Source organism: Podarcis pityusensis (assembly GCF_964106645.2).
Source record: "Podarcis pityusensis genome assembly, chromosome: 5".
NCBI classification, from domain to species: Eukaryota; Metazoa; Chordata; class Lepidosauria; order Squamata; family Lacertidae; genus Podarcis; species Podarcis pityusensis.
In genome coordinates, this window is record NC_138032.1 from 80,589,448 (window position 1) to 80,612,617 (window position 23,170).

The 23,170-nt window shown below is 40.9% G+C and overlaps 2 protein-coding genes across 9 annotated transcripts in view; one reads left to right on the forward strand and one right to left on the reverse strand.

The window, feature by feature from the left end:
- LOC308476921 (uncharacterized protein) overlaps positions 1 to 23,170 on the reverse strand; it is a 212,206-nt gene that overhangs the window by 73,437 nt on the left and 115,599 nt on the right. For 3 of the 8 annotated variants that reach the window (XR_013986177.1, XR_013986180.1, XR_013986181.1), the window contains one exon: positions 11,481 to 11,560. The exons of the other annotated variants lie outside the window; for them this stretch is intronic. The gene's annotated coding sequence lies outside the window, so the exon portion shown is untranslated. The remainder of the gene's footprint in view (positions 1 to 11,480; positions 11,561 to 23,170) is intronic. 8 annotated transcript variants of the gene reach the window in all.
- The window catches only part of RASGEF1A (RasGEF domain family member 1A), a 220,756-nt gene that overhangs the window by 41,044 nt on the left and 156,542 nt on the right, over positions 1 to 23,170 (forward strand). The window lies entirely within an intron of this gene.

The following is a 23,170-nucleotide window of genomic DNA, read 5'->3' on the forward strand; positions in this document are numbered from 1 at the left end:
CTGGGCAAATGACTCAGCACTTGACTTGTAGCCAAATGGGAGCCAAGTCCGTTGAAAAGCATTTTGTTTGCAGAGTTGTGAAGCCATATGAAAGTTCCATCTGTGGCATTAATTCAGTGATGGCTCCTTCACACATGCCCAATGAACAAGTATGCAAGTGTGTGCGAGAACCAGCCTTGCATTGCAATATCGACAACATTACAAAAATGTACAAAAAAACTAGCAGCAGCTCCCACATTAGTGAAAAATGTAGAGCACAAGCTAAGTAAGTAATAGCTTGATTGCTTCCCAAAACAGCTTGGAAAGGAAGAAAGACGCTCAGGGTCAAGGTTTTCCATGCCTTAAAATGTTACTTATAAGTTATTTTAAGGCTGATTCTCTTACTCTCCATTACAGCTCTGCCTCTCATGTGTGCAACTACAGGATATATTAATCTCTGCATGAGATATATATATATATATATATATATATATATATATATATATATATCTTTATACGGTATTTAAATATAGGCAAAACTGGCTATTTCTGTGAGGGATGTGTGTGTGTCAGGGGGAGCAGGGGATAATTTAAAAAAAAAGTATATTGGAATGGAAAACAAGGTTTTGAGAGCACTGGTTTGGCAATGTATGTGACCTGATAGTAGTAGCAAACAATACCCATTTAGCACATTCCAAGTATTTAAGGCACCTTACATACATTATCTCAGTAATCCAATAGAATACAGGACTTCAATACATTCGTTTCAAATATGCATTTGGTGATATTTTGCTCAGCAGGGGATCAGAAGAAAAAGTTCTATTTTAATTTGCTCCTTTTAAATAGGAGTTTATTAAAGTTTTTTTTCATAATGCAATAAGATAAAAGAAGCTAGTCTAAATAAAAACAGAAACAAAAGAAAACACACAATCGTCTCTTAAAGGCATGTCTGAGACAAACACCGGCTCATCTTCCTTCACGAGCTCAGCAATGGGAGCACTGGCAAGGGAAATAGGGACATTCCAGGATCAAATCAAAAGCCGGGATGGCTTTCATAATTCCAGAACTGTCCCTGGAAAATCAGGACACTTGAAGGGTATGTAATCAATTCTTGTGGTTATTTCAATCCCAATAAACTGTCCTGAATTCATTTTTACCTACAACACATCTGCACCTGGTGAAGTTGGGGTACTGTCCCTGGGCCTGCAATTAGCACTAGTATCAGTTTATCAGTATGGGGGAATTTTGAACCACCCCTACTAAAACAAGGGTCCTATTTGCTTTCATTAATTTTTCTGTTTATTCAGTTTTTGATGGCAGACCGGGAATAGGATATTCAGGGAAATGCACTGTAAACATGTTAGATCCTTCTCCAGAGACAAATACATTAAAAGACTACAAAAACACACAAGTTGAACACACAATAATAATAATAACAATAATAATAATATAAAAAGACCAGGCCCACTCTATAAATCAATTCCTCAGCAGCCATCTCAGATATATAAAGCAATAATGCTACAAAGTGAGGGGTTTAGGGACAGTGGAGGCTGTACTCTAACATAGTTTTTAAAAGGTTAGGACACTTACTGCTATTAGCTATTTTAGGTGGCTGAACAAAAAGTCTATGCTTTAGATTCATTAAGGATGCAACCCTGTGCTATTGCAAATTATCATTAAACACATTTATTGGCATTTTGCAAGACTGGCTAATTAAGAAGATGTTGGCGTATTACATGGTTAGTAAATTTAATAAATTGGTGGCTAATTATCTTTAGAAGCTGGGTATATTTCTTGAAAGACTATTAAATAGGTTATTCGATTCGAAAACTAAGCTACAATTATTTACAGAGTGTGTGTGTATGGAATCATTGCAGGAGCTGTTAAAACTCAAGGAGAATAGTTTTTAATCACTAGCAGATACTCATTAAATAGTACACAGTTCCTTCCATCCTTAGCAGTTGCCAGCAATTATCAGCAAGAATGTTGGAACTATCCCATATCATAAGTGTAGCACCTAGTTCATCTAGTAGTTCCCAAAATAGTATTTAGCTCTTTCTGCAGATTTCCCCATCAATCGGAGACAGAAGTAACAAATGGCTGGGAATTTTTTTATTTTCCTTTCAGGTGAGCCAACAGGCAATCTTTTTAACCCACCCTGATTAAAGATTAAGAGCCCAGTACAATTTTGTTCAGCTCCACCCAGCTCACAAGCCACCAGTTGTCCATCGCAGATCTAGACAGCTACCCCATGTCTAGCTCAAACATTATGAACCAAAAGACTGCTAGATGTAACTGAACCATGATTTGTCATTCATTGCCTGTATCTGACAAATCAAACATTTAAACATGCACTTAATTTGGAATGGATCTTTTTTCTGGGTCTTCACCCATCAAGGAAACTTAGGCACAGAACGGTGCTCTCCTACAGAATCTCCCAAAAGAGTCCTTACTCCATCTAAGCCAGCCCCCAAGTCTTCATCAGATTACTAAAATGGTTCAGATTCCCTATGAAATACATTTAAGCTGGCGTTTTTGCTCCTGTGTTGGTCGAGACAGAAGTGGGGACACACGCAGTATTTCTGCCCCCTAGCAGTCACATTAAGAGCCTGACTATTGTGATGGAGGCGTCATGTTTATGTATACATGAAGGCTCCATCACTATAGATGGTGGTACTTTGTGTGAAGCCTATGGGCAGAGCTACGCAGTGCAGTCCTGCTTCTATGCTGACCAGCACAGAAGTCCGCTTACCTCCTATGTGGGAAGCAGTGGCGGCCGTGGCATGTCACGGCCCATGACTAAGCCGGGCAATCACCAGATGGCCGGCAGGGGGTGTCATGGCCGCCTCTGCTGGTCAATGAGACTGATGGGAACCTGCCCATGGATCCAGCCAATCATGGGTGGGCCAGCAGATAGGTCTCAAGCAGAGGACTGGAGTGAGGACTTCCCCCTCCTGCCTTCACTTAGGTCCACTCCTTGGACATTTAAGAGGACTGTGCCCAGACCTGGCAGCTAAGTCTGAGCCAGATTTCCCACTCTTCCTCCCTGTGCAGAATGTTGAGCCCTGCCCAAAGGTAAGCGGGCAGGTCAGGGGTATAAGGTTGCTATGGAAATCCCTGCTGCCATTTTCGGGGCCAGGCAGGAATTTCCCCTCCAGACAAATTGGGCCTGTCTGGGGTTTTTTCACCTAACACATAGCAACTGCCACAACTTGGTGAATAAGGCATTGAGTTGGAGCCTTAGTCAAGGTGGAGATGGGCAGGCTTAAGTTACCCCCAGGAAAGTGGGTGCAGGGGGAGGTGCTCCAGTCCCCATAGTGCCAATACCTCTCTGATATACATCATAAGGTGATCCTTAACCCTGTGACCCTAACGTACAATCGATCAGCAGGCGGTTTAGATTATTCTGGATACATAGCCAATGCCTTTGTCAAAGCCTACTGACATCTGTAATCAACAAAAGTTGTGGCCTATTTCAATCCCAAGAGGTTGTCTTGTGTTATATCACTCTCTCCACCTTGGCCCCCACTCCTCCGACAAGCTCACTGTGCCTATGAACGCAAGGCAGAATGTCCAAAAGGGCTTTACTAATATAGCTGTTAGGCACATGTTGCCTTTTATGTGAGCAGATATTTGTCCAAAGTTTTCTAAACACTATTTATAAACAAATATCACATTATTGAACTTCTTTTTCTTAACTTCTTTTTTTAAATATTCTCCAAAACAGCTTTTAAAAAATAAATAATAATGTTTCTTGCAACTGACACCCCCATAGCTCATTTCTGTTCAAGCTTTTACACCTCTATTTAGCGACAACTGGGCCAGGTTTTTTACACTTCAGATTTATGAAGAACTCATGACTCAGGAATTGCACACTTCACACTAAATACAGGATCTGGTTCGCCAATAGGGGACAAAGTTAACCTCAAAAGAGCCGCAGCTCAAAAATCACTTCTGTTCTAGCTGATCTTCTAAACCAAGTTTATTGCAAAAGTAGAGAAATACAGTGGTACCTCGGGTTAAGAACTTAATTCGTTCCGGAAGTCTGTTCTTAACCTGAAACTGTTCTTAACCTGAAGTACCACTTTAGCTAATGGGACCTCCCACTGCCGCTGCACCGCTGGCACGCAATTTCTGTTCTCATCCTGAAGTACAGTTCTTAACCCAAGGTACTAGTTCTGGGTTAGCAGAGTCTGTAACCCGAAGTGTCTGTAACCTGAAGCATCTGTAACCCGAGGTACCACTGTACCTGGTGTGTTCTCTCCCTGTACTAATCAACCCTGAAAAAGGTATTTATTATTGGAAATGCTTCTGTTTCTTTTTAATAGTTTCAAAGATGAGATTATTTATAGTACAGTGGTACCTCAGGTTACATACACTTCAGGTTACATACACTTCAGGTTACAGACTCCGCTAACCCAGAAATAGTACCTCGGGTTAAGAACTTTGCTTCAGGCTGAGAACAGAAATTGCGCAGCGGTGGCAGCTGGAGGCCCCATTAGCTAAAGTGGTACCTCAGGTTAAGAACAGTTTCAGGTTAAGAACAGACCTCCAGAACGAATTAAGTTAACCCGAGGTACCACTGTATATAGCCAGCAATTCTTCTGCTATACCTCACTCAATGCACTAGACAACGCATATTATAAGTTGATCTTAGATGCTCCATACTCATAGGACTGGCTCACATGAGGTAAGGAAGTGTGCCTCAGATTCACAAATCCTCTCCCACCCTGCACATAAATGAGCAACCATTCTTATTGCAGACTATTTTCACAGCCCCCTTATTCCAAAGTCACAGGATGTTCCCTACAGCTTGAGGAGGGCAGCTTGGAAACCTTTCTCTAGGACTACGACAAAGTTAGGAGGATTTTGGTGCCCTCAGCTGTTGTAGTCCAATTTCTGAAGGCAACACACTAGAGACCCCTGAAAAAAGTTTTGTCAGTATTATGAGGCCCAGGGAAATACCGGGGGGTGGGGAATGTGTGTCTTATTTTGTTTTGAGAGACAGACAGAGTGAGTTCTCTAAGAACATTTTGAGGTAATTCCAAATTGAGCAGAGAAGCACTTGTCCATCATTCCACTGAGCTCTTGGGATGGAAAATGGTCTTATTTCTAGCATCAGGGCAATGCAGACCTTTGTTTCCTTCACTCATACTGACAGATGCTGAATAGTTAACAAGGTTACCCTAAGCATTTTTGCTTTCTGGTCACTACTGTGGCAGTCAAAAGAAGCTGAAATGGAAGGCAGGAGCCACACAGCCTTGAATGTGGCACAACTAAGCTGGTGGCAGGCTGCCGACCAACCCGCGAGCCTAGTTCTGGAATGTTCCAAAGCAAGGCTCTGTGCAAGCCCAGTATCCATGTTTGTAACTCCACAGAGAAAAAGAATATCAGTGGAAAGTGAGAGCTCTGCTCTTCACATAGAAAATTTCACTTGATCCCCTCTTTCATGAAAGACTGGCAGGCACTCAAACGCATCTTTAACCATTCCCATCTGTGATCTGATCCACAATACCAAAGTGACTGATATCATTATTCCATGTAATTTGCTATCAAGACCTTTGCTTAGAGACTTTGAAATCAAACCCATCAAAGCATATGGCTTCTCACAGCACTGGCCTGCAAATAGATGGCACTGCCATGTCTCTGTGTGGGGTAAAAATGTCTCACAAAGCAAAACTGGATGCAAAGAAATAGATTCCCATCTCACATGTGGTTTTGCAAACTGAGGGTGGTTAAACTAATAATCATAAAGTGATATTTATAAGTAGTTTGGAAATAAAACTTGCTTAAATACAAAACATAGAAGGAGAAGAAACATTCAGAGTTTGTTCACAGATGGTCCAGGAAGGTTTAATTGGTATCAAGGACGCTCTTAGGGTAAATGTAATATGTGCAAAAGGGAATAAACAACCCAGAGACTATATTATATGATTTAGTTGCTTTAAAGTAAAAAGGAAAGTGTAGACTGAGGTGCCACCAAAAGAGAAGGATACAAAAACAGAAATTTTGGCAAACCTGTATCTAGTGATATTAAGGGGGGAAAGAAAGATTTCAATTTTTTGACAATATGTTTGAGAGAAAGTGAGATCAAATATAACTGGGAGATTCCATTTTGTCTTAATGTCCCATTGGGAAAAGAATGGAATACGGTGCAAACTCTTGAAGATCAGCATGGAAATGATGATATGATGCCTTGGAAGCATGACCTTTAGAACAGCAGTTAGAGTTAACTCTTCCAACAGCCATACTCCTAGAAACAGCACATGCACACAAAACATGGAGAAGAATCTCAGTGGCACTAAACAATCAGCAGGACAGGAGCTGACAAAGAGATCTGATTTCGCCTGAGCCTGAGTACAGAATGTGTTTGCCGAGTGCTGTAAAAACCAAGCCCGGAAAGCAACATTCCATGCAGAATTGGCACAGAAGATGGTGCTGTGGCTTCCGGGTTTGAAATTTAAGCCAGAACAACCCAAACCATACCAAAAATGCTAAACTACAACAAGAACAGTACCAGAACACACCACCATTTGGCTCAGAAAAGTCTTCCTTGAAAGAAAGAAAAAGTTCTTTAAAATCCACTGCTGTGCAAGAACCAACAGATCAATGTTCATCTTCAGTGTGGGCTTGATCAAAATGGAACAAATTGCATTCTCTACCTTCATAGGATGTTGGGAGATTTTGTCCATGCTGACTTCCTCCATAGGTTATACCAGCACACCTGGATGAGCCCAGGATCAGGGGGAACATAAGATATGGCAAATGGATCTAAATTGGAATTGCAGTCTAAACAAGCTGACTACATAGTTATATTCATTAGAAGTGTGTAGAAGAGGTATAAATAAGAGAAAAACTAGCAAAAAAGGAAAACCCAGCAATTAAACACTTTATAGTGGTGACAGGAGAAGCTCTGCATGGTCCTCTGCTGCTAGTTTTATTCAAGTTATATGGCAATATAAAAGGAGTTGGAATACATTCAGGATCTCTCTGTTATCTGATCAGAAAGTTTAACAGGCTTCAAAAGGAAGACAGAATTATTCCCTTTCAGCAGAGGCAGATAGTTTCATGTGTGTACTCAAGAATCAAGACTGCAAATCTTAATAAAAGAAAAACAAATCGTCTTGCTATTCCAAGCCATCCTTACTTCATAGCTCAACCTCAAAACACAGGCCTATTAAATGGTGATTCAAGAGATATTTGCTCTCTTTTGTATAGTTAACTGCCTCCATATCTCACCATCATTCCATTACTTTTCTATCTTGAGAAATATTTATACTGAACAACAAACTAAGCAGACACATCAAGTTTGTAGCCAGTCACAACCAATTTTTAAATGACAACTTAACACTTTTAAACAGGGCATGATCCCATCCCAAGCCCCAGTGAAGCATAGGCCTTTTTTGCAAAGAGTATCACATATCTCAAATGTAAATGAGGCAAGTGAAGTGCTTAAAAGCTCTCTGTAGAAATTAAAGAGATCAGCCACAAATATGTTATGAAACATTGGTTATCACAAAGCCCAAGGCCAGTCTTCAAGAGGGTTTTCCCAGCAACAGAAGCATTCGGTATTCTAATGTGGCTTAAAGTACATTATGACTGGGAGTATTTAGGTGGGTTTCCATTTTTTTCATTGGAAATTGGCTATTTTAAAAGGGGGGGAGTCTACTGGGGGCAAAATTTATTTCAGGGTAAAAACTGAATTCCTCTCGTGCAGCAGTTCTGCAGTCCCTCAGAAAGCCCCAGAAACCAATCCCCAGGGAAATGCCCCAAGCCTGACCAGTTCAAAGACTATATACCTCCTTCATGGTGGAAAAGGGGGGACTGCCAGGAATGTGTAGCCTCAAACTTGAAGCAAATGTGGAGTTCCTTCCTTCTTCAGGTAATACAACAAATGACAGAACGGATTTGATAAAGCTAGAAAAAATTGGAGGGGGCAGGGATTCTTCTCTTCTGAGGATCATCCTCAGGCTTGGACCTTTTAGATTAGCCAAAGGACTACATGAGTCCCTCAGGTCAAGACTGAGGAAGAAGCATCCCATCTGAAGGAGCATCTCCACGCCCATCATTCAGGCTGGACTCTGAGGTCCAGCTCCAAGGGCCTTCTGGTGGTTCCCTCGCTGCGAGAAGCCAAGTTACAGGGAACAAGGCAGAAGGCCTTCTCAATAGTGGCACCCGCCCTGTGGAACACCCTCCCACCAGATATCAAAGAGAAAAACAACAACTACCAGACTTTTAGAAGACATCTGAAGGCAGCCCTGTTTAGGGAAGCTTTTAATGTTTGAAGCATTACTGTATTTTAATATTTTGTTGGAAGCCACCCAGAGTGGCTGGGGAATGGCAGCCAGATGGGTGGGGTATAAATAAATTATTATTAGTAGTAGTAGTAGTAGTAGTAGTATTATATCCCTTTAGGGCTGGTTCACAGAGATTCCTGTGAGAGATGCCAATGAAAATATACAAAGGTGTGGGTATCAAGTAAGGTGCTGGGGAAAGCTTTTAAATATACAGTATCTGAAAGCAATGCGTTAGTCGTTGCTCTTCAACTCTCGCAAAAGCTCAGTAGGTTCTCCCAGGGGGAAATAGTGACTGCCTTTATTCAAGACGCTTCCCATACTGGCCAGCCAGGAAATTGAGGAGCAACGCATTTAATATATTGTAGTACCCATCATAAAACACATCAGCTTGGTTTAAAAGCTAATGGGGAATGCAGTCTCAAGGACTGTTTGCTTTTTAAAAATGGACCACATGCACACACAAAAATTTCATTTATTTTCTGACCAGCTATGTTGGATACATTTGGCAAGGAATTATTTATTTTTAGTCTGCAGGCTTTTGACTCTTAGCACTTCATTAAACTCATTTGCATATCTGGCAACAGCACACAGAACCAAACTATGCAGAAAAATTCAAGATGTTAAATGTTGGGCAGTGGAGTCTGAGGCTGTCAAACGAGAGATTCAAAGGCTCAGAGCTGCCTAGGGCTCTGCACCTGCAAATCTTATGTGTGAAGATTTTTCAACAGATGTTATTTGTCTTGCCAAATCCAGGATCTCTCGCTGAGATCAGGGCTTACAGGGCATTTGGTAGACACATTCAAATAGACAAAAAGCACCTTGGAAACAGTCTTCCAAAATGAGCTGGAGCTCAATAGTACATATTCTCTGATTTCCTAAACTACAATAAAGGCCAGGAGTTGGTCTGTACATGTTCTGAATGCCCTCCCCCAAAGCCAAGGAAATAGCAATGAATGTGGAATTCAACATCACCAGCTTTTATCTTTCTAGCTTTGATGACTGTGAAAACAGTCACTAAAGTACATGGGCAGTAATGACAAGGGAAAGCTATTCAGAACTGTATCGGCAATTACCACCATCCTCAGAAAACATCACAAGAGGAGCTTAGTTTCCTCCCTTCAACGTCTGAGTTGGCTTATTATCATAGCATCCCAGAATTGTAGAGCTGGAAGGGACAACAAGGGTCATCTAGTCCAAAGTCCTGCCACACATGAATCTTTTACCCAACATGGGGCTCAAATCCACAACCCTGAGTTTAAGAGTCTTATGTTCTATTGACTGAGCTATCCAGTGTACCCACCTAAACATTTACAGGAAACAACTTGAGATGGTTTACTCATATATTATTCCCCAGACAAAAAAGTCTGCTTGAGACTGCATCTTACACCTATCAGCCAGAATTTCACCAAGTATTAAGGAAATCTAAAATTCATGAACTTATGTTTGTGTGCTTATACCTGGTTTGGATGTATCTGGTCAGCTGAATGTGTTTGTTTAGAATCTGTTTTGATATGCCAAGCTAGAGAAGAACTCTTGGTGGAAGTGCCACTTGATTCATTATAGAGAAGAAGAACATTGCAGGGTAGACAAACCAAGCAATTACAAACTTTGGCAACATCATTAGTGGGTGAGGTCCAGTAAAAAAATGAGTTTGGATTTGATATCCCACCTTTCACTCCCTTTAAGGAATCTCAAAGCGGCTAACATTGTCCTTTCCCTTCCTCCCCCACAACAAACACTCTGTGAGGTGAGTGGGGCTGAGAGACTTCAAAGAAGTGTGACTGGCCCAAGGTCACCCAGCAGCTGCATGTGGAGGAGAGGAGACGCGAACCTGGTTCCCCAGATTACGAGACTACTGCTCTTAACCACTACACCACACTGGCTCTCACTAGATCTGAAATCAGGAGGAACTCCATAGGGTTCGTGGTGGACAGGAGGCTTGGCCTTTTTGCTTCTGCTCAGGACTAGCAGAAAAATTAGGCTGCAATACTACAAACACTTACTTGTGTGCAAGTCCTATTGAACTCCATGAGATCTGAATACTTCATGCATAGGATAATACTGTGTGTTACGTAAACCAAGGGTTGTATGATGTTGTATCCAAACGTAGTGCTAAATATTTTGTTCCATTACCACAAGGATTTCTCCTTCCACAATGGAACTTTCCCCTCTCTCTTTCTGCTGAGTACCTCTTAAATTGGTTCTGGTGCTTGACCCAACCCTCCAGAGCAAATCTGGGTGCACACAGGAAGAGGAGGAGGGGATACTGTGCAAAGAATTATGGACTGCCCTTCTTCATGGCCCCCACGGGTTTTGTTGGATGTGGAAATCCACCGGAAAACTGAACCTTCTTAGGAAATAGTCTCCCAGAGAATCCTTTACAAACTCAGATGCAGACAAAAATCCCTTCTCAGATTTCTTATCAAGTGTCTTCCAGATAAAGTAAATTAAACTCTTGGGGCAATGGGGTAGGAAGACAGATATTTAACTGCATGGCAACCTGCCATAATTAAAAAAAGGTCTTCACTGAAGAATTTCCCCTCCTGTCCTTACAATAAAACAGGTAGAAAATCCCCAGTGCTTAGGAAAATGTCATTCCTATCGACTGTTGTATTTTCCCTGTTCTGATCATAAAATGGAAGCATCTCTTTAAAATTACTGAATTGATTTAATCACCATGGTCTTGATGACAGGTTGGCAGCAGCTGCAATCTATAACACCTTCAAAGGGTTTTTGCAATATTAAGAAAAACCAAGAGTGCCCTTTAAAAGGTAATAGCATGCTCCTTTTCAAGACATGGACATGTACCACATTTCTCACATATGATGGTTCTCGACATGTATAGATTATCACTCCCCCTCTAGTCAATGCACAGGACTGTGATCAGATCTAGCACTCTAGGTGCAGATGTTTGTGCTGCTGAACAAAGATTAACGTTACACTTGCTTACTGTCTAGATGCTCTTCCTCATCCCTGGGTGCTTTTGTGCTTCTAATGTGTTTCTGAAGGTGAAATAATGTTCCTAAAAATATTTTCATTGTTAAGTCTATTATTAATATTATTATATTTTACATTTTTGGGGGGAGGGGGAACTGTTATGTACTGAAGTTCTCACCCTGTGCAAGCAGGGGGATACTGTAGATAGTTCAGGTCCACATATGCAAATAAGGGATCGAAAGTGACGTTCAGTGATTGGATACTTACAGAAAATGGTTACTGTTGCATTCTAGTGGAGCTCTACATAAGTAGGCTGGCTGAACCCTTCAGTTCAGTTCTGTTCTGGCCTGTGAATAAACAAGAGCTGTTTGAAGAATCGCTGTGTCGTCTGATATGTTCACCCACAACTTAACAGGAAATAGTGTCTGAATGGCGCTACTGTGAAGCTCCTTCAGAGGCCTCACTCTTTTTTTGTGGCTCCTCTTCTCTGCCCCCTTCCACTAACTGCCTCCTCCAACACTCTTCCTGAAGATCCCACTATTTCCATTTGTTGCCAAGCAGCACAGCCTCCCTGGCTATGAGTTCCCTGTGACTAGAGCTCCACTCCCTGAATGCTCAGCTGACCTCTCTAAGAGTCCCATCAGGGGGAAAGGCATAAATAAATACAACAATAGGTTTTAATCACAGCCAAGTGGACACTTCTTCCTCCCCTTGCAGAAGCTAATCTGCAAACTGCTTCCTCCACCCCACCCCCAGCAGATACATATTCCAAGCCACCATGCCAGCAGTTCAGCCAAAATGAGCACAACACCACTGTACAGTCCCTGTACAGTCCTTTCCACTCCTCAACCTGAAGAGACAGGCTGAACAAAATAGTTCCACATATTACGTACATGTACACACACATGCAGGTTTTAATGTGTTGCACTGAGATTAATTCTCAAGTGAAGGCGGCAAACTGAGGTCAATAGCAGATTACTACTGATTAAGCAGGTGTTATAAAGATATATTTTTTAAAAACTGCCTGTATGAATTCTGAGACATGAATGACTAAAACAACACCAGAATGAAAAACATTTTCTCCTCCCTGGCAGGAGTCTGATTCTCTCTCCACTCTGGTTATCTCCCAGGCAGGAAAGACATGTCAAGTGCTTTGAACACAGTCATAACCACAGTTCAAACAGATGGGCACCCAACATCACCAAATGCACAGGTGTCTAATGGCTATGATCTATGCTAGCAGATGGCAGTGATAAACAACAGAAATGTTTAACAGCAAGTTACTTATTGTGTAATCTTATTTTACTACAGACCTGGGTACATTAACAAATTCATGGAGCTGCTTGCTGCCGTTAAGAGCTCAGAGGTGTCTGCCACTTGGCATAAGCTCATTTCTCCCTCCCACGTACCAGCTACCCAATTTTTTTTATGTCATTACATTTAAATAGGACAGGTCTTGGCGATTCCATTTTTCTGGAACTTTTCCAATCTGGGTTCAGCTCTGAATCAGCACTGATTGCCCTGATGAATTTTCTTTATCAGGGGAAGGAGGGAGAGAGTAGCACTGTCTTGTTGCTTTTACTTGATCTCCCAGTGGCTTCTAGTACTACTGACATGTTATCTTGCTGAACCAGCTACACTGCAGTGGGGGCACTAGGAGCTGCTATGGTTACTGAATTTATGGTTGCATTTTAATTTGTATTTACCGGTATCATAATGTGCATTTATTGGAATTAAATTACAGCTGTTGTATTGTTTTAAGGCTACAAACTTCTCCGGGATTCGTTTGAAAGGTGGTATATAAATGTTTTAAATTTTATAAGCATTCAACATCCTCTCCCTTCCCCCATTCACACACACACACACACACACACACACACACACCAGGCACTTACCCAGGGATCATGTTTCCTTCAGAATGAGGCACAGCAGAGACATTTTTATGAAATATGGCTTATTTACACATATGTACAGCCAGAGCCAATGATGGAGGGGCTCACAGCATTAACTCGTCAAGAAGGTCTTGCTTCTCCCATAGGCACAACCTTGGATCCCAGGAGAAATCAGGCATGGCTCTGTCTGTCAACAGCCCTAGCCTGTGGCCTGCTTCTAACTTCTAGCTTACACACCTCAACTCTGGCTTTTGTTCTTCTAACTACCAGACAGTTAGTTAAGGGAGGGGCCCCACCCATTTGTCCTCTGGCACAGAGCCACTTCCTTTCTTTCCCGTAATGGCCCATCACCCAAGCTATCACCTCATCAGGAAGGTAGCCTGGCTATTAAAACCAGTTGCAATGGTTACATAAATAGAGGCTAAACAATTCACCTGCAAGTGTGTTCACAGATAGGCAATCAGCTTTGTCACAACAAAAGTTTGGCTGTCTTTCTGAATTAACAGCCATGGGCAAAACATGAAGCATAAGAAGACAAATTGCAAATGGGCAACATAGCATTAAAAATACATTCTTAAAAGGAGAGGAAAGAAATGGGAAAGAAGCAAACTGGAAAGAAAAGAAACATAGAAGCTGGAAAATAATGAGACAATCTGTTGTCAGTAGGCAGAGGCAAAAATAATCAATTTTACCGATATTTTAAAGCTGAAAGTAGTAGGCTTTTGCACATGCTTGAATCAAATAGTCAAATAAAACTTAGGGAGAGGAAAGACTAGAAACATTACCCAGAGTGAGTGAAAATGAAGAATGCAGCTACAAAAAGAGAAATAACTACATTTCAAACAACAAGGCATCCATATTTCCCCACAATTGTCATTTTCCTAAGACAAAAAAGCCCCAACAGCTTAAATATTTATTTATGAAACAAACCTGTGGATGGTTCTAATTGTCCTTTTCTTTCCATTTTCATCTAGTGTTTTCTTTTTAAAGATTACTTCACATATTTCAAGTGTATACGTAAATATTTTTAGTTTCCCACACAAGTATGGCTCTCTTGCTCTCTCTGGCTGTAATCATACTATACCTAGGGTTGCCCCATTCATAAGGCAAGGTGAGGTGACTGCCTCAGGCAGTAAGATCCGCAGGGACAGCAGATCCCAGTGAAAATCTTTATTCTTCCCCCTAGTTGTTCATATAGATCTTCACTCACCACTTCTACCCTGGTGGAGAGGGGGCGCCATTTTGTGGTTCGCCTCATGTGCCAAAATATCTTGGGTCAACCCTGACTATAACTTGAAAGAACATTTCCCCCCTCAAAGAATTCTGGCCACTGTAGCCTACCCCCACAAAGAGTTAAACTGGATTCACACAGTAGTTTATCCCTCTTTCCAAACACTTCCCTAATGGTCAATTTCCACAATACATTTGAGCTTTCGCATGATGTAAAATAATGGAAAGTAGTGCATGTTTAGTGCTTTTTTCTGCGGGTGGGGTGGGATCCATTAGAAACCTCTTAACCTGGAAAATTGTGGGAGTAAAGTGATGAAATTTGGGGCAGCTTACTGGCACCCTTTCTTTCCTGACATTTTCATAGGAGAATCATGAGGAAACATCAGGGTCGGGCAGTAGTGACATTGCCAAATGACATTAGTTGTTGTGTCACACCACACCCACTGGTTGAATGAAATTTAGTGTGGCATACCGGTATATCAGTCAAAAAGCCACAAGTTCCATAACAACCGGTATTGCAGTAAGAAAGGAACAGTGTTATTTTTCTAGAAAAAAATGTGCCAGAACTCAACATGAGTTCTCTTAGAATGCCAATGGTGCCCACCTGAGAGGTGCCGGAACTGAGTTCCGGCAAGTTCTGGTTTTTAAAAAAAACCCCAGCTTACATTATAATCAGGAAAACTAACAAAATATTCCCCATGTCTGAATGCACCCTTACAATTCCCAGCACCACTTAAACTATAGTGCCCATAATTCTTTGAGGAGGAAAATGTGCTTTGAGTGTTCTCTTTCTCTGTGTGTGTGTGTGTGTGTGTGTGTGTGTGTCTGTCTGTCTGTCTCTCTCTCTCTCTCTCTCTCTCTCTCTCTCTCACACACACACACACACACACACACACAGCAACTACCTGGTTCAGCATGCTCCTTCTTTTGTTCAGACATTGTTTCCAATTGGCTACAGTAATTCTCACAAGCTTCATCTGTTAGCTTACAGAGAAATAAATTTGCCCAAACGTCCCCAACCATGACAGACAATTTAGCCCCAGTTTTCTTACTTCCTGGTAATGGGCTTGCAAGAAGTGCAACAAGACTCTTCACTAAAATTGTTTTGTATGGATTTCTTTTTATAAATGATACTGGAAGCACTGTGACACAGGTGGCACTGCAAAAGTGTGAGACTGTTTCATTGACTAGATTATACTGTTCTATTTTGCTTTTATTGGCTTGTTCCTTCATAATCCATTGATCACCCATTGTGGGGGTTTTACATATTAGAAACCAATTTGCCCGTAAGGCAAATTTATTTACAGTGGTACCTCAGTTTAAGTACTTAATTCATTCCGGAGGTCTGTTCTTAACCTGAAAGTGTTCTTAACCTGAAGCACCACTTTAGCTAATGGGTCCATCGTGCCGCCGGAGCACGATTTCTGTTCTCATCCTGAAGCAAAGTTCTTAACCCGAGGTAATATTTCTGGGTTAGCGGAGTCTGTAACCTGAAGTGTATGTAACCTGAAGCATATGTAACCTGAGGTACCACTGTATTTTTTAAAAAATTGTTGGATCTGAATTCAATTACAATGGCCCTGGATCCTGGAAGAAACGCTAAATTTCCATCAAGCTATTATTACCAATTATACCTTCTCTAGTTGTAGTTAAGACAGCTGGGCTGTTTCATATATTTACAGGATAGAGTATCTAGGTGATTGCTTCCTGCACATAACCAGGTAACATGATGCAGGTACACACACAAGCATTTTTTACTCATTACGTTTTTCTATTCATTATATTTATATTCTACATCATACAAACTTGAAGCATAGCCATGTGAACAGTACATGAATAGTCATAGGTTCCAAGTCTTCCAATTTTGTTCTCTCTCATGCCCTGCCCCAGACATACAAACACACCACTCACCACATGCAAATGAAATGTAGAGATTCCCGTTGCATCTTGAAATGGAAATTGAACCCATTAATGCTTCCTCCTCCCCTGCCACTTTCTGTCCTCAAGATATGCTCAATATCACTGCATATCCTTTGATCTATGAATTGCTAATCATTCCGGGGGGGGGGGTAGAATTTAAAAAATCTAATAACAAAATCTAGACCTCAACAGGAGATGCAATTTTAAAGAGTAGGCAGTTCGGAGATGGATGAGCTGAATATAAGCCCATAGCGATGACACCATCAGCATTGTTAGCATTGCACGAAGTGTTCGTCTGTTAGCTTTTCCGCACTGTAGTATCTACAGCCAAGGAATGGCATAACAATAGTGACAGTCCCAGAAAGGTCACTGTAATAAGCCAAGCACAGGATATCAAAGAAGCGGCAAGCTGCCAGCACGTAATTTCAAGTCTCTTATGAATTCAGCTCCTGTCCTCTTTGCAGTGGCTACTTTTAAAAGCTTTCAATAAAAATAGTCATACAACTGAAACACTATCTATGTGTTTCCCTAGTCCGTATTGTTTCCAGAGCTGTTCTTCAGGATCTCAGGCAGTGAAGCCTCTCCTTGCTCTGGTAATGGGGAATCTTTTAACAGGAAATGCAAGGGGTTCAAGTGGAATCTTTTGGCTACAAAGCCAGGTGATCCTTAGCCTTAGCTATGTGAGCCTGTAGAAATGTCTCCCTTCCTCAAAACATGTGCACAACCACCTCTGAGCTATGGCTCAAGCAATTTCACTAATTTCTCTGAGCTGATATATTCCCTTTACACATTAAGCCTTTAATCGCAACAACAGGGATGGGGAAACTGTGGCCTGCCAGGGATTGAATGACAACTCCCATCAGCCTTAGCCAGCGTAGCTAATGCCAGTTCTCCATTGCAACTTTGTTTTCTGCACTATAACACTTTTAAAACAAAAACAAAACACCTTGGGGAAACAGCTCTCTCACTGTTCAAACCACAAATTCACAGCATATCCACACAATTGAAATAGGAATTTGTAAGGCAAATAAAGCAGATTATTTGCCTTTTTGTCCCCGCATGAGGAACTCCCAAGTCCCTATTCCTAATGCAACATGACAATAGTGTAGCAACAGGAGAATCTAAACTGGGTGCACCCTGGACTGAAATGCAAGGTCAACTCCAGACTGTCAGTATTTTGCAGGAGGAATCCAACATATACCAGAAACGTACGTTTGCACAGTTAAAGTGCATTAAAACTGTCATGCTAGCATAACAAATCCACTGTTGTTTGTTGTTTTTTATTTTTATTTTTATTTTTTATTTTTTTAGTTTAGGAAAGTGGCAAGGAAATGCACTGGAACACTGTGATGCACGATTAATGGAACAACATATAAAAACCCCACAAGCAAACAGAATAAATGCTCATTGTTATATAACCTCCCCACAAACAAACCAGATGGATAGATAAAGACCAGGCATAATCTTAACCTCCACATGAGCTTTGTGCAAGCCTATCAGGTTGAATTCTCAATGAGCAGGTCATCAGCAGGAGTTCCTCCTTGGGCAAAGGTCATAGTATTAAATTGTATATAGTTTTAAACATAGAATATAGTTAGTTTGGTGGAGGAAAGCCAAATACCTGAATGCTCTAAGGCTTAGCAAGAGCACCAGGCTAGGCAGAGGTATACCACTATCACACCTCCTTGGCTCTGTATCTGCCACCCAACATAGTAAAGCACATTCAGCCATTTAATGCTACTGCTATGGCAGAGAAAATTGGAGAGTGTGTTCATGCTGGCAACCTGGCTCTCAAGACAACTGGGATTCTCTCATCATATCCTATGAAACTGTAGGAAAAATGCTTGATTTCAGGGTACAAGAAACTGTCCTACACAGAGTAAGTTCATTTCTTCATTTAAGTTAACAGCAGCTCCTCAAGGAGAAGTTCTCAGCATCCCTATCTTAGATGCTTTAACTAGAGATGGCATCGATTCGAAATTATGTGTACAAAGCATGTGGTCTTCTACTGAGCTATATATAGAGCTTCCTTTCCCATGCCAGCAAGCAAAGGAATTTCTTCTAGACCAAAACATGCTGGGATCTTGCCTGAACCAACCAACTGTCTAAGCAACAAGTTACCAAACAAATTGGTTGCACCCAACTATGCAAATGGTAAGCGCCACAAGGCAACATGTGTAAAATAGTTCAGGGGATTCGGCGGGAGCCATGTGGATGTGTTATTTATTTATGGATGAAAGCATTTATAGACAGAAGAGAGACTCATGCAATTCATATGAATTCCATGCATATGTAAAGTTAAGTAACAAGGAATAAAAAAAAGGTGTGACAGCCAATACAAGATCAGTCCCCATCCTTTAATTAAGGGCAGAACTTGGTGCAAATTCAATACCTAAATCAGTCTAGAATTTATGTTCTACTTTTCCAAACCTCCTCAGAGTATACAACCTGGGTTATTACCACTATGCATACCTAATGTGGCTTTTGGTAAGCGGTGGTGACTGTGATAGATTTCATACTGTAGTATTTTTACTACTATCATAGCGGAGGTTTTATGCCAGCTTTCGATTCTCATCTTGACAGTGCATTTTGCAGCGTACATTCATATTGTGAATTTATTTCTAGGTGATCTATTGCATGTAGCACTGAGTAAATTCATTTTATAAAAGCAACTAGAGGTCGCTCAGCACCAATCAACTTTAAGGAAATCAGAAAGTTAATACAACATAAAAGCTAGGATAAACAGGGTGTGGGTGCACACACACACACACACACACACACACCCTTTGTCTTTCTGCATGGCAAGTCTGTATTTACCTCAACAATCAGCCCTGTTGGTATATAGATTTACTTTATCCAGACTCCCTTGCCAGTACCTTGTGAGATAAACTTAGTATTATTTTAAGCTTGACAAGTTAAGCCTTGCACTTCATAGATGTACTTTGAATATTGATTATTTAACTTGTTCATCACTTGTTACACAAAAACAGCATCCAACACATAATAAAAACACATGAAATTCATAGAAAATCCACAAAACAACCCCCAATAATAATACTGATATGCTTGGTGGCAACATTTTTCATAAATCTACTTTCAACATAGATGGATAAAACTTTATTCGCATTAGCCAATGGCCATAGCAACAATAAAACATATCAACATATGTTCTCCAGTACTTCAAAATCATTCCTACGCGAACTGATAGTTAGCATATTCATAGATTTACCAAAGTTGAGAAGAATGGATTGAACAAAGGAAATAGAAAGGTAACTTGAGGGCTTGATGTTGTGATGTCAAGTCTTCAATCCAAGCTTGCTATTATTTCTCAAATTTGTGTTCTGCCCTTCCTCCCAAAGGAGCCCAGGACAGAAAACAAATCATCAAGTTTCCTACCTTGTCCATAAAAAATATGCTGTTCAGATAATCGTATACGAAATGAGCTCACCACCTTGAAAGCCACAATTTTGGGGTTTGTTATTTCATCAGTGGATATCTAAATTAAGGTCCGGTGGACAGATTCTCTCCCCAAATAAAACCAAGGCTCCCAATGGCAACTGTAACAAATCTATTCCTTGGAAAACAAAGGTGATATTTGGCTGGGTTCTTTCCAAAGCATTAAAGCAAAGAGCATGAGAGAAATAAAAGAGCTTTGATTTCCCTTTCCACAACAAAGGCTGTTATTTGCACAATAATCCAGAAATGAAACACGAAATAATGGGGCAGGGAGAGAATCAACCAAGGCCATCTTCAATTCCAGGCAAGTGTGATGGCCATCACCTTGAACCCCCTTTAAAACTAGCCGGGATTCTGTGCTGCTAACAGCTGGCTAGCAGCCTATTTCCTGGCATGTTTACAGAAAGGTGGAGCTTTTCCCATCACTTCCATCACCTGCTCCATTCAGACCGTGGCTAAAGTCAGACAAGTCCCACATAGAATAAAAGAAAACAAACACAATACCAGCTGAGCCATCTTTTATAAGTTCTCTTTGCCTTCCAAAATGGAAAAGTTTAAGTTTTCCCTCCTCCAAATCTGTATTAGGAGGGAAAAGAAACAAGTTTCCACCCACTTACATAACTAGGGTTTTTTAAAAAAATTCACTTGCTTCTGCTTTTGCTGCTTGAAACGAGACACGTGGGCTTAATATTGTGCTCTTACTGACATTAAGCCATGTATCTGTGTCAGTTACTCCAACCGCTATTGATTTGTCACTAACATCTGAGGTTAAATTAGCTGCAAAGGCAAGTTGTGCTTAATCGGTATCTGGGAAACAAACCATCCTTCTCATTTACTTACTGAAAAGCCATCTTTCCGCTCCTTCTGAAAACTGGCGAGGTGATCCAAAGGTTGGCCTTTGCTTCCCATTTATCCCTCCTAATAAGACCCAGAGAAAGCTGTCAGACCTTTATCTTCCTGCTCTTTTCTCCCTATGGATCAGCTCGTTCCGTTGATAGCAACAAAACCTTCAGTGTTCCAGAAGGTTCCCTCAGAAGATCCGTTCTTTAGCCTAGGTCTCACTGAAGTGTGTCTGGGTTGAACCACTCTAGCTGCATGTGGGGGACTCACTTAATCGAACGCTCCCCCATACAAAAACCATCCTGTCATATTTGAAACTAACATGCCAGATTTCTCTAGGCAAGGAAGCTTTTCTTCTTCTTCTTCAAATGGAGGAGCATTCAGTTGTGTCAATCAACCTGCAGTCAGGTGAATCCAAGTGGTGCAGTCCAGATGTACAGGTTTACCACTTCTGTGAAAACCAGACCTTTGGTAGAAGCAGGTGCCGGACCATTACTCTACAGCAGCGTTTCCCAAACCTGGGTCTCCAGCTGTTTTTGGATTCCCATCATCCCTGACCACTGGGTTCCTGCTAGCTAGGGATGATGGGACTTGTAGTCCCAAAACAGCTGGCCACCCTACAGTAAACTGGGCACAAATGTGCCTCAAATACATTGCTTAACAGCCGTTTGGGTAGTTAGGGAAGTTTTTAATGTCTGATGCTGTATTGTTTTTAATATTCAGTTGGAAGCCGCCTAGAGTGGCTGGGGAAACCCAGACAGATGGGCAGGGTATAAATAAATTGTTGTTGTTGTTATTATTATTATTATTATTATTATTATTATTATTAGGCACCATCATTAATGATGGTTGCACCCATTTTCTTTATGACTTCACTGATGATGCAAGCTAGAATTATCCAGTGGAATTAATGTTCTCTTCTATTGCTTGAGATCAACTGCTGTGAGCAAATTAGATCAACATTATGAAATAACAGTCTATTGTGTTTCTTTTTGGATACAGACAAATGTGTTTGCACATGTGCCTAGTAGTTCTATGAACCTAGTAGTTGTAACCATTGACTTCAGAGCTACACTTTTAAAAAGGGAACTTGACATTAACCGAAACAAGATAAATTTAGTACAGTGCGCACTGCAAATTATAGCCTACAACAGAACATAACAAAAGAAGAGCGCCACTGGATCAGACAAAAGGTCAGTCTAGTCCAGCATTCTGTTCACAGCAGACCACCAGATGCTTATGGGAAGGTCACAAGACTGCTCAAGATCACTTATTTTGTGGGTAGAGTATGGCTCATTTATTAAGGATCATGGTGGCAGTGAGAAGCCTATAGCTTTATCTCAAAACAGTAAAATATTTATGTGACATTTAAGGTAATAAATTATATTTAGGCACTAAAATCAAAAATTGAATTTGGAAGCTATATGGTTTTGACAGCATAAGAGAAAATATATGTACAAAGAGGGTAGCTAAGTCTTCACGTCTTCTACTTTTATTCTCTCATTTAATTAAGTAATTAGTTTTATAGATTGTTGATTATGAGTTTCACCAAACTGAGAATCCAGCCTTTGCTTTCCAGGCAGAATCAAAACTAACTGTAAGTTAACTAGAAGAATGTTACTGTGAATGTGGTAACTGAGGCCTGTGGGAACTGGAGTCTAACAAAGTCCAGATGGCACCAAATTGCAATATATGTGTCACATAACATTACGTTTTAAAGTGTGCACTTGGTCTGTGTGAATGAGACCAACTCACAGGATGCTATCCAGCTAACCAGTTTACTAATGCAAGGACTTTTAGCTGCACAATGCAGCCTCATCCCCCTCTTGCTGCATCCCCCATAAATCTGCTCCAGAAGGTTGGCAGAACCTGCAGAACATATTTTGGGATCGTGCAGGGAGAGGGTGGGGAAATTCCATTATGCAGCTTAGCAGAATTATGCTTAGCACAATTGTTTGGCTTGATAGCATCCACGGTTGGAAAAATGTATTATATAAGTACAGTCAGAGACACGGAAGTGACTGCAACTCAAGCCTAGCTTTGTTGCCATGTTCTGTGTGGTTTGCGTGTCTTAATCGGCTTTTCCAAATTGACATATTCAAGCAAATTTAGCATTCAAGGCTCTAGTTGCCTTGCTGCATGATCCTGGTGGCACTGGTCCATAAGAATTAACTGTGCTGCTATCCACAAAGCTGAATCCTGTGCTATTTCTAGGTTACCATAATATGTTAGGAGCCGGCTTTTATATAAACAGAAGATAGGAGAAAGAGTTCCCACACTGTTTGGATGAGGGAGTGAATCAGCAAAATAGGGCTGTGCGTAGGATCAGCAATAATATCCACATCCATTCCAAAGCACTTTAGAGTCCAAGTTATGTGGCCATTGGTAGGAAGCTATCAGCCATATTGTTGTATGTGCTCCAAAAGATAAAGCTTTTCAATATGAAAGGCATGTTTTATTTACATGGCAACATTAAAGAGGACTGCCTTTAACCATTTATTTTTAATAGCCATGTTATTATGAGACAGAAAAGCTTTTTATTTTAAAGGATAGGCTTTTATTACATGCTAAATTTGAGCAATGGTTCACTGAACATGGGATCCAAATGAATTCTACCGT